Genomic DNA, 13,073 nt, shown 5'->3' on the forward strand with positions numbered 1-13,073 from the left:
AATGTTACCTTTTTTTCCTTTCTAATTAGTAAAGATGTTCTGGGAAAATACTTTGAGACTTTGTAAATGTAATGTTTCTCACCTACCCTACGTACTACTTTTGCCTGAAACAATTATTACTATGGTAGTTGTCAAATGATTTTCTAATTCCATTATTCCCAATACATTTATTAGTTGGCATTCTTCTGTTAAAAAAATCTTTCTCTTCTCTCTCATTTATTTTATCAGTATGCATTTCTAGATTTTTTTTTATTCTATAGGTTATACTATTGATGGCTCTCACAAGTACAACTCCAACTCAGAAATATTTTTGGCTCCCCGGTCCTCTCCGCATTGAATACCCTCTTAGCACTTTTACTTTACTCTCTAGCACATATCATAATTTGCAGTTATATATGTGTGTATAATCATTGATAGTCTGTTATAGTCTGTATATATAAATTTATATAATCATTTGTTGCCTATCCCCCAACATACTAGAATTAAACTGCATGGGAACAGGGACTAGGTCTATTTCATTCATTTGACATCCAGTGGAGTGCCTGACCATAATAGCTACTATTTTTTTTTTTTTTTTTTTTTTTGAGACGGAGTCTCGCTCTGTCGCCCGGGCTGGAGTGCAGTGACCGGATCTCAGCTCACTGCAAGCTTCGCCCCCCGGGTTCACGCCATTCTCCCCCTCCAGCCTCCGCAGTAGCTGGGACTACAGGCGCCCGCCACCTCGCCCAGCTAGTATTTTTGTATTTTTTAGTAGAGACGGGGTTTCACTGTGTTAGCCAGGATGGTCTCGATCTCCTGACCTCGTGATCGCCCATCTCGGCCTCCCAAAGTGCTGGGATTACAGGCTTGAGCCACCGCGCCCGGCCAATAGCTACTTTTTGAGAGAACACTTCTGTATCTGAATATATTTTTAAAGACTTAAACATATATATATAGAGAGAGAAAGAGAGAACATTGTGCAGAAAGAAAATAAAGCATGAAGGCTAAGAAACCAAATTAAGAAATAATATTAACTGGTTTCATGATTTTGATAAACTGGCATCTTTCAGATATTTTATGACAATTCTGTCACACATGTTTATATGCAAAGGTCCCAATACAGATGGTTTAAGTCTCACATAAGTAAGTTTTGTCCAGCTTCCAGTTGTCAAGTGTGAGATTTCTGTGTAGTGAAAACTAATTAAATTTTAAAAGCACTATTAATTCATTTAGTCAGTCAGCTAATATTTATTAAGGCACTGCAGTGGCCAGATATGATGTTAGGAATAGGTATGCACTGGTAATCAAAAAGGAACTATTTTCACAGAACTTACAGTTTAGTAAGGATGATAAACATTAAACAAACAAATACCTAACTATTAATCACATTAAACTATTTAAAAAGCTCAAAGAGGATCTTATGAAGGATATTAACAGGAGGGATCAACTTTAAAGTGAATCGTTAGGAAAATCATGTCTGCAAAGAGTATAATGTGTTAGCTGAGATCTGATGGACAAGGAGGAACCAACGATGTGAGGAGTGTGTGTGCAGTATTTGTTACATGTGTGTAGAAAAGAAAGAGGAGAAGGGCATTGCAGTGTGTAAGTAAAAATGTAAAAAAGTATCTGAGAGACTGCAGGCAGGGAAAACTTGGGATGTCCATAGAATTGCTAAATAGCTCATGGCTAACCCATAAACACAAAGAGAAGGTAACTAGAATTGATAAATAGCCCATGTGGCTAACCCATAGTATACAAGAGAAAGTAACTAGAGAACAGGCAGAGGGAGGGGGCTGGAGTCAAGTTATACAGATCTTCGTAGGCTGTCTTAAGAATTTGGGATTGTATTTTTTTCTTAGCAAAATACAAAATCATTAGTGATTTTAAGCAGAGGCATCATAGGATTGAAAGTACAGTCAATTCTCAGTATTTGCAAATTTTATATTTGTAATTTTAAATTTGCAAATTTTATATTTGCAAATTCACCTAATTACTAAGATTTATTTGTAACCCCAAAATATGCCCACAACTTGTGGCACTTTCATAGTCACAGAGCAGTGAAAAATTTGAGCCACCCAATCAATGCACACATTCCCAGCAGAGACCTAACAAGGTAATGCCCTGTCTTCCTGCTTCAGCTCTCATACTGTAAACAAATGTCCTTTTTATGGACCATTTAGTGCCATGTTTTCAAAACTTTTAGTTAGATGTGGGCTTAATTCATTTATTCTTTTGACATATATTTAATAGGCTTTCAATGGCTGTTAAATCATTATCTGTCAGAAAATGTCTTATTCACCAACTTGTAATATTAATACTGATCAGCCTATAAATGCAAATTTATTAACCTTATCATCATCCAGAGAGCCTCAAAAAGATATTCCCCTCCCACCACCATCAAGCTGAAGGATACTTTCTTTCATTTTCACAGTAGAGAGTTTAGTGTATTAAAATACTTAATGCTGGCTGCAATTGGGATATTTATGAAGTTCCCATCTTTTATATTTTTCAGTTCTTTTTTTTTTTTTTTGACGCAGGGTCTCATGTTGTCACTCAGGCTGGAGTGCAGTGGTATAATTATGGCTCACTGCAGCTTTGACCTCTTGGGCTCAAGCAATGCTCCCACCTCAGCCTCTTGAGGAGCTAGAACTACAGGCACTCACCACCACATCTGGCTTATATATTTATTTGTAGAGACAGGGTCTCCATATGTTGCCCAGGCTGGTCTCAGACTCCTGAATTCTAGTGATCCTTCCACCTCAGACTCCCAAAGTGCTGGAATTACAGATGTGAGCCACCTTGCCTGGCCAATGAGTTATTTTCAATCAATTTAATTAAAATGTTATTACTTTATCAGAGGGATTTTTAAGAAGAAATTAGTCATTGATGAACCTTTCTGCCACTAATTATAAGACTTCTTTTCACTTCAAAGGAACTCCAAGAGCTTTCTGTTATAAAGATTAAGCAATTGAGGCAAAACATATTACTTTAGCCAAGAACTTTCTTTAGAAGTTGATATGGTTCGGCTGTGTCCCCACTCAAATCTCATCTTGAATTGTAGTTCCCATAATCCCCACATGTTCATGGGAGGGACCCAGTAGGAAGTAATTGAATCATAGGGGTGGTTACCCCCATGCTGCTGTTCTCATGATAGTCAGTGAGTTCTCACAAGATCTGATGGTTTTATAAGGTACTCTTCTCCCTTTGCTTGGCACTTCTAACTGCTGCTGCCTTGTGAAGAAGGATGTGTTTGCTTCCCCTTCCACCATGATTGTATGTTTCCTGAAGCCTTCCCAGCCATGCAGAACTGAGAGTCAATTAAACCGCTTTCCTTTATAAATGACCCGGTCTTGGGTCTGTCTTTATTAGCAGCATGAGAACAGACTAATACAGAAGTATATACATCAGCAGAGACATACATAAACATATTCTATCATACACATTCATTACCTGCTCAAATTGTTACCCTTTTCTTCTTAGCAGTAGTTCAGTATTGTTCACATAATCTCCTCCACATGTCCATGTTCTTGGGAAAGACAATTGTATCAACAGCCCCGGAAGTTTGGAAATTGAACCACTTTAGCCAGTGATGATCATTTCATCCCCTCTGCTAGGGATTGACTTGGGGAAAGCCATGTGATCCAACTCTGGCCAGAGAACCTTGAGTCTGTTGTGATAACTTCTGAGAAAGATTTTCCAGATGAAAAGAGACATGTGGAAAAAAATACATCTCTGAATGTGGAGTTCAGTGAGCCAGCGGTGCCAGGAGATGTCTAAGCCATCTTGCAGCTATAGCAGTTTAAGCATGAGGATAAAAGGCCATGCCCTGAGGAAATATATTAAAAATCGAAGTATATGTTGCCACCTTCTAATGCCCGAATTAACCAACCTACAGAGGAAATTGTATCTGCAGCTTATTGTTTTTAGCATTTAAGATATTTTGGGTTGAGTCTTCTGTAACTTGGAATCATAAGCATCTTAATATGAACCACCATTAAGAAGTTTATTATTTCATACTTCATCATTTGTAAGATACACATATTTGTACATTTTAATATCTCTAAAAAGGAAATGCATCTTACAATTGATGGCACCTCAGCTTCGATGAACTAAAAAATTATTTCTATGATAATATTTTAATATTCAACATTAAAATATGCAAAAGCATTATGTTAAGCAAAGGTATCCTGATGACATTCTAAGGTATCTAGTCATTGGTAAAACCTAGGGCAGTCAGTATTAATCTGACACAAAATGAGATAATGCATCACCCATTTTATTAGTTACCAAAATGACTATAGAGTGTGAATTGTAATCATGGACTCAAGATGAAACAGTCAAGATTATAAAATCTTTTGATTCTCCTCAAACATATTGTTATATATAGTTAACATTCTTTCCGCTAGGAAAAAAAAAAAGGTATTTGCTTTGAAAACACAGTCATATCAAAACCACAATGAGATACCGTCTCATGCCAGTAAGAATGGCGATCATTAAAAAGTCAGGAAACAACAGATGCTGGAGAGGATGTGGAGAAATAGGAACACTTTTACACTGTTGGCAGGAGTTGTAAATTAGTTCACCATTGTGGAAGAGTGTAGCTATTCCTCAAGGATATAGAACCAGAAATACCATTTGATCCAGCAGTCCCATTACTGGGTATATACCCAAAGGATTATAAATAATTCTACTATAAAGACACATGCACACATGTTTATTTGAGGCACACACTTAGAACCAACCCAAATGCCCATCAATGATAGACTGGATAAAGAAAATGTGGCACATATATACCATAGAATACTATGCAGTCATAAAAATGGATGAGTTTATGTCCTTTGCAGGGACATGGATGAAGCTGGAAACCATCATTCTTAGCAAACACAAAAACAGAAAACCAAACACCGCATGTTCTCACCCATAAGTGGGAGTTGAACAGTGAGAACACATGGACACAGGGAGGGAAACATGACACACCAGGGCTTGGTGGGGGGCAAGGGGAGGGGTAGCATTAGGAGAAATACCTAATGTAGATGACCGGTTGATGGGTGCAGCAAACCACCATGGCACGTGTATACCTATGTAACAAACCTGCACATTCTGCGCATGTATCCCAGAACTTAAAGTATAATAATTAACAAAGAAAAATACATAGTCATTTCTGACTAATTGAACATAAATTCAATTGAATGCCAACTGTGAATATTGTGTAGCAAGATGTTTTCACTGGACCTAAGGGATGTATTTAATATATGAACTCAACATTTTAGGCAGGATAAAAATGCAGACAAGTAACTATAACACATGGCAGTGTTTTAGTCATGGTATTAACTGCTACCAGAACACCAGTGAAGTAAAAATGGATACTTTTCTGGGGTATTGGAAAGTCTTAAAGGAGAGAAATCATCTGATCTGATCTCAGTTTTGAAGGGTGCATATAATTTAGACAAGTCAAGATCCAATGGGCTAAGAATATTCCGAACAAAATAATAGAATCTGCAATGGCCAGAGTGTTTTCCAGAAACAGGCCTTAAACTAAGATGTTAAAAATGTTAAAATAATGGGAAATAGAGTTGACAGGTAAGCAAGTTCAGATGCATTTTCACCACCAAGTTCTTTCTCTCAGATTTTCTGGAAAGACATGTTGATGAAATTCTAATCTTTGACCCCTGAAGATTGAAATCCCTCATAAGCAAGAACTGACCTTCAGCTTTCTTTAATAGGCATCCTTACAGTTTTCCAAAGTAACTTAGGACAGCGTGGTGAAGAACAGGAAAGGAAATTTTAACTAAACACTCATAGGAACTTCAGTTAAAATGAAATTCATAGGAACTTCAGTAAAGTGAAACAGTTCACATATTTTATATGCCAGCACTGTGCTAAGCGTTTTACATATGTGCTAAGCGTTTTACATATTTTAGCTAACGTTCAAAGCAACTTTGTAACATAGACATGAACGTTTTATTTGTGACAAAGCTGAGTTTAAGTACCTTGCCCAAGGTCAAACAACTAGTTAACTGGAGCTAGAATTTTACTACAGTCTAACTCCCAAATTTAAATTTATATCCACTATATTTTATGACTACCAATCACTTTTCAAGTACAGATTTAAATAGGTGGGATTCGCTCTTTGGTTTGCCATGCTGAAAGGGGGGATTTGGAGGCATTATTTTCTTGTAGTTTATTTGTTCTTTTTGCAAAGTTCTTTCTGCTTTAGAATGTTATTTGCAACAAACCATATGAAGAATGTTCATGAAGAGCATCCAGTATTTATAACTAGGAAATAACCTATAATTACCTACTTTATGTAAAAAATTACTGAATAGCTGTATTAAGATTGGTCAATCCTAACTGATCAACTGGCTAGTGATTTTCTATCAGCCTAAAGTATTTACCATTCCCTTGGGCCAAATTTCATTCCATAAAGAATAGAGGGCTAGGCCTAATTGGAGAATAAATCTCAGACATGCATCATGAGAAATATAGATTTTTTTTATTTTCTACAAATAACTTGTCATGGAGGTGCCTTGAACTTCAGGGGAAAAAATTGGAGTTCTACAGACTAAAGTGCAGGTAAATTGGAAAAGTATAAACCCTTCCCTCTTTTTCTTTCAAACAATTTAAAATCCAAGTCATGTGCTTTTTGATTTTTTAAAAAATATAGACCAGTCTGCAACTCCAAATGCCACAAAATGCCATAGAAATAAAAATGGATGGCTAACCTTTGAGGAAGTACTAACCTGGCAACAATCATTCTGACCTTCACCAGTTCAATACTTTTATAACAGCTTTGTCATTCCTTTATTTGGAGTGCTTTTAAATATTATGTAATGGGCTAAAAAAATTTTTCTTGACCAAGCAGTATTTAATGGAGCAACACGAAACAGGTATGTGTTCCTATGATTATTTGATTAGTGCAAATAAAAATTTTGAAAAGGCCAACTGTCAGAAGAAGAAATTGGATATAAAACACTAAGCCAAATCAACCCACACCCTGATATTTATTTTCACATTCAGAAGGGAAAATCCACTAATACCCGATTATTTATTTTCCATGTCAAAGGAGAGCTTTAGACTCATGTTATAATTAACTGTATGGCATGATTCATTGCAAACTATAGTTTCTCTGCAATTTACTTGTAATTAATTTTCTTCTTTTTGATCTTTGGAAACTGGCATTTGTTTCCTTCCCCGCCCCCTTTTAATTTATGTAATGATTGTCCATTGACTGCAGAATTATATTTGGGTGTGGCACATTAAAATGAGGCTGTAGTAATGTGTGTAGAGATACTTGTAATGTCTGCTTTCTACTTGAAGCTAATTCATATAAATTAAAAACCATCCTAGATGACAGAAGAATCAACGACTAGACTCACCTAGACTATAACCTAAGCCACAGCAATGTCTGCTGAAAACTCCAAAACAATTTCACTTTGAAGGGAACAATTTTCAGCTCAACTGAAAGTACAGCAAAGGGGTTAGGAAAAGGAAAAAGAGAAGGTGATTTGAAAAGAAACATGAAGTTGGTCATGAGCAGAATAAAAACTATTTAAGTAAGTACCATATTTATTTTTTGGTGTTAAAGTGACAGTGGACCTTAGCCATATCAAGATTTTTTAAATTTTAAATTAAATAATACATTTATAAATAATACTGAAATCTCTAATTCTAATCCAAACCTACATACATATTCTCTGCCTTCCTCCATTAAATATGTCTATCTTCTTTATCTCACAGTAAGAAGCTTTGGACTCAACGATATCAATGTATTTACTCATTTATCCCGTCCTGCAATATAGGACAATAAACCTATCAAGTAAAAATCAAGATTGCTTTATGATTCCATGTCAAGAATTTGGATGTCTGGATAATGTATTTTGAGGCTGAAAATGTTGCCAAACAGGCAGATTTCATCAGAAATAGATCTGGAGAGAACATACAGTTCTTTTTAGTTCCTGATTCATTCTCTTATCCAGAGACCCAGAAAAAAAAACAAAACAGGGAAATATATTTTTCCCTCTTAGTGGTTTTGGATTGTTTGCTATTTTTCTGTTAATATCAATTTAATAAGGAAAGTTAAAAATTGAAAAAAATGTAATATAGTTATTTACTCCTATGTCTGTTTACATGTGGTATTAAATATTCTGTAAGATGCTAATAGGAAAATTTCACAACCAAATACATATAGTAAATATTCAATTAAGCATCTTTATAGTCACAGCAGAGACTCTTGGGGTTCTTAACATATAAACATGCTAATAAGGTGAGGGAGAGAGAAGAAAGGGGTGCAAAGTCTCTTGATCCTAAAACCCTTCACTTGGGTAGTTTTCTTTGAAACACAAAGCAATTATCACAGTGTATGTTTTCACATTTACACAGTGATTTCATTAATATCTGCCTAGAGGAATGCTCCAGTAAGGCAAGGGCTATGTGTATTTTTTCTCCTCATTTTATTTCCAGTGCCCAGCATAGTGCACTTTGGTCTAAATACAGTTTGGGGTCACCGGGGCTCAGGTCTCCATAATTCAAGTTTATGTAATCTATAATGTGTGTGTGTATGTGTGTGTGTCAGTTTTTATTCTAATGTTTGCTTTTAAAAATATATTGTCCTGTGAATTTTAACAGACCTATACAGCTGTGTAGGCATCACCACAATCAAGATGTAGAATATTTCCATTACAGTGAAAAGTTTTCTTATGCTCCTTTATAATTAGTCCCACCTCTCCCCTTTGTCCCCTCCAGACAATCAACTGATAACTGATTTCTGTCTCTATCAGTTTGCCTTTTCTGGAATGACATATAAATTGAATCATATAATATACAACTTTTTGAGTCTGGCATCTTTCTTCTAGCATTATGCATTTGAGATTCATCCATGTTGCTGCATGTCTCTGGAGTTTCTTCCTTTTTATTGCTAGTAGTATGCCATTGTATGAATGTACCACAATTTGTTTTTCCCTTTTCTATTTGATGACATTTGAAATGTTTCGAGATTTTTGCAATAAGGAATAAAGCTGCTATAAATATTTGTGTACAGGTTTTATGTGAACGTATATCTTTTTTTCTTTTGGATAAATACCTGGGAGTGGAACAACTGGGTCATATGAGAATTATATGCTAAATTTTTAAAATGTTAAATTACCAAACAATTTTCTGATGTGGCTGTGCCCATTTGTGTTCCTACCAGCCATATGTGAAAGTTCTAGTTGCTCTACATCCTTGCCAGCATTTGCTATTGTCAAACTTTTTAACCCATTATGAGTATTCACATGAATATATGAGACATGCTAATAGGTATGTGGTGGTACCTCATTGTGACTTGAATTTGCATTCCTCTGCTGACTGATAATTTTGAATAACGTTTGATGTGCTTATTTTCTACCTGCCTCAATTATTTAATGAAGTGTCCATTTTACTTTGTTGCCCATATTTAAAAATTGGATTATTGTTTTATTATTATTGTGATTTGAGAGTTCTTTACATATTCTGGTGAAAAGTCCTTTGTCATATATGTGTTTTGCAAATACTTTCTCTCAGTCTGTGGCTTGTCTGTTCATTTTCTTAACAGTGTACATTGTGTTTTTGACCCCAAACGACTTTTTTAGCCTGTTGTTCCGTTGTAAATTGGAGAGAATAAACTAAAACCCTTTACATGGAAGTGACCTTTGTGTATCAGCACACATTATGATTTCACTTTAATTCCATTTAAGGTCTGTTAGAGTAAACTTTTAGGAGACAGAGTTGAGATATTTGCTTCTACAGTCATTATTCCTATTTGGAAACTTGGCTTGTAGTACCATTCAATAAAAACTCAGATTGTATATCTGACCTCCACCCAAATCATAGATGGGTATGTGGCCAATCTTTTAAGATACAAACTTTGAAGATAAACCTGCTTGGCCTCCAGGTTTCACCTTGATCCACAGCCACCAGCAGGATTTCTGTAGAATGGTAAAAATAAAAGATAAGCAAGCTAGTGGATTCAGTAATTCTCATTTTTAAATCCACTGTCTGAGTATAAATAGTTGTAAGAATTCACTCAAATTAACTTGTATCTGTAATATTACTGAACTAGGTAAACATAACAAAGTAGAGGGTGGAGGCATGGGCCTGGGGGTAAATTCTCTAAACCTTATGGGACTTTGGTAGCAAGCTGTCAGGCTTCCATCTTCATTGTGTTAACTATAAGCAGTAAAAGGCTATATTTTAATAAAAATATATATATTCAGTGGAGTGAGATGATATGTCATATCATGAATTTTATAGGTTTCAGATTTATTAGTGTGGGAAATTTTATTTGTTCTGTGGAAGTTACTTGCATAGGGCACATGGTATAGAAGAAAATGTGCCAGAGTCTAGCAATCTAGGTCAAGGTCACTAGTATCTACCATTAATATTTGGAGCCTACCATAAATGGGACATAAGGAAAATAAAAATAACCTCTCTGAGTTACATTGTATAGCCAACAGAGGATGGATTGGAGCCGAGATATGTAATGATTCCTTAGGCAAAATGGATTTTCAGATATGGTTTTCCAGTAACAATATTGAATATCAGCATACCTAATCAACCAGAAGAGAAAATCAGTCATCTTGTAATGTCTAAGAGATAGATAAATTTTAACAGAGGAGCTTTGGTGTAAAAGTCCCATTGGCAAGGCCAGAACTTTTCTGAACAGGGATGACCTGGACATATTTGGCCTGAAGTTATTAAACTTTGGAATCATTTAAATAATTTTCCCTTGTTTTAATTTTGAGGTCAGCCTATGGGCAGATAATTTATTCATCACATAGAGTTCCGGCGCACATAACTGTTTTATTTCTCATCATGAATTAATAAATATACACTCTATTTTCATACATGAATTAAGTTAACATGAGCTCATCCTAAATAAGGTCCTCTATGGATTCATTTTCTTCTGTCATAATTTTATTGCTCTAAATATAATAATACCCTCTGAACCATTGTTTTATTAACATTTTTCTCTAAATTAACTCACCCCTTTTTTAAACTGAGTCTCACATTAAAGATTAATATCTGAGGTCAGTGAACTAGTTATGTTATTTCCCTAAGATGCATTAGAATAAATTACTACAGAAATAAAACCTTTTTGTGCATGGATCAAAAATTATCTTGTATGCCACACTTTGTAAACACTGCTTTATACCTTGGCAGATTTACAAAAGTAATGCCACCCTGTGAGAAGCCAGCTGACCTTTCATGGTGACACCAGCTCATTAAGTGCCTTTTGCATTTGAAAATTATGTACTAAATAATTACATGACTAGCCATATCACACAATTGGTCTTTCTGGGCATCTTTTTCTTGATATGTAAAATTAAGTGTTTTCCAACTCTAAATGTTATGACACTAGACAAAACTACATGTGACATACGTAGAAAGAACAGACAATATTTGACCTTAGAGAATTGAATTGACCTCTCTAACCTCCATATTCTTATCAGTAAAATAGGTGTACTAGTATAATTAGTATCTCTGGATTGTTGTAAGGATTAAATGAGATTAGATATGCAAAATACACTTACCGCAATGCATGAAATATAGGCATATTGGTTAGTTATGCAGAAGATGAGGGAGTAGAGGAACAAGTTAAACGACATCCTGAGGAAACAACCAAACAGGGTTGATCTCTTCATAAAGTCAATGTCATCTTTAAAAAATGTATGAAGGATCTCATTGTTCTGGATTATGAGAGATTTTAAAAACTTGACATACAAATTCAAGATGTGATCATTAATGAAATACAAGTTCTACAGAAATCAGTTGATGACAATTGGGAAATAATTGGATGCATTTTGGTAGTCACTGGGTATTATTAATTATTATTATATTTGATAATTATTAATTTTGTTAGATACAGAAATGGCTATACGAGATGTTGTTCTCAGTTTTAAGCACTAAGTGCTGATGGATTTTGGAGTGAAGTGTCATGATATCTGCAGTTTACATTGAAATTATTCAGAAAATTAAAGCTAGATAGATGATTGAAAGATAAAATCATCAAATAGGGCAAAACATTGATAATTTAGATCAAAATGGGGCATATGGGCGCTATGTACCAAACTTTGTAATTTTCTATACATTCAAAAATTATCATAATACAAACTTTGAAAGAATGATCCAAATGCATTGATTGGGAACAGATTCCAAGAAATACTATAGGACAAATAACACCAAAATGCCAAGGAGTGTACAGAATACTCCCATCGTGTACAACTTTCTTGCTCCTTATTTCTCTCCTTCATTCCTGCGTTCTTTCCTTTTCTTCCTATTTTCAAAGAATGAAAAAGAAACTATCAACCATCATTTATTTTTCAGAGGAACTAGGATTGGGGGTAAAGAAAAAGAGATTTTACTTTTCATTTAACTTTGCTCAATACTATTTGAGTTTTTTTACCATATTCATATATTGCTTTAACTCTTTTTTAATGTTTAAATGAAAGTCACAGCCAAATATTTTTAAGTTAATTATTATAAGCTATTTAGCCAAAATTATTAGTGTTTCTCCAAATGAGACTCTTCCTTTGAATAGGACAAGGCATCGTGTTCTGAAACCAATGATTCTGTGCAGAGTGCCTGCTGAAGACGCTGATTTGACCATAAAGAAAACAAGGGTTTATCAGGACACAAACATCTGGAGAAGAGAAGTGTTTGCCACACACACCTGCCATTGATATGAATAGAAGACATATTAAGATACCTGCTCCTTAGATTCTACAATTTGCCTTTTTTAAAAATCCAGATTAATGTTAGAGCTTTCTAAGATTTTTATCTAGCAGGATAACCCAATAGATAAGTATTTTTATGGGGTTTTGTGGTGGAAACTGGAAAACCTGCTAGACAAATTCTAAACAAGGTCTAATACTAATCTGGATTTAAAAATTTTTTTTACTAATCTGGATTCTTAATTAATTAAAGTACAGATTGTTTAAATAGTCCTGTTCACCCTTATAATGTAATTTTAAAATTTTTTACTGGAATATATTTTTCTTAGTTGTCTTAGTTGAATAGTAGTTTTTTAGAGTAGGATAACTACAAATACTAGTTTTCTTTCCTCTCTCTCTCTTACCTAC

At 34.8% G+C, this 13,073-nt stretch overlaps 1 non-coding gene across 1 annotated transcript; it reads right to left on the reverse strand.

Annotated features, from left to right (window-relative positions):
• Positions 1-12,805: 12,805 nt before the first annotated feature.
• LOC114671597 (U7 small nuclear RNA) lies at positions 12,806-12,867 on the reverse strand. Its single transcript, XR_003721631.1, has one exon. It is a non-coding gene; the product is annotated as a U7 small nuclear RNA (small nuclear RNA).
• Positions 12,868-13,073: the final 206 nt, after the last annotated feature.

The sequence above is a fragment of the Macaca mulatta genome, chromosome 12 (assembly GCF_049350105.2).
Source record: "Macaca mulatta isolate MMU2019108-1 chromosome 12, T2T-MMU8v2.0, whole genome shotgun sequence".
NCBI lineage: Eukaryota > Metazoa > Chordata > Mammalia > Primates > Cercopithecidae > Macaca > Macaca mulatta.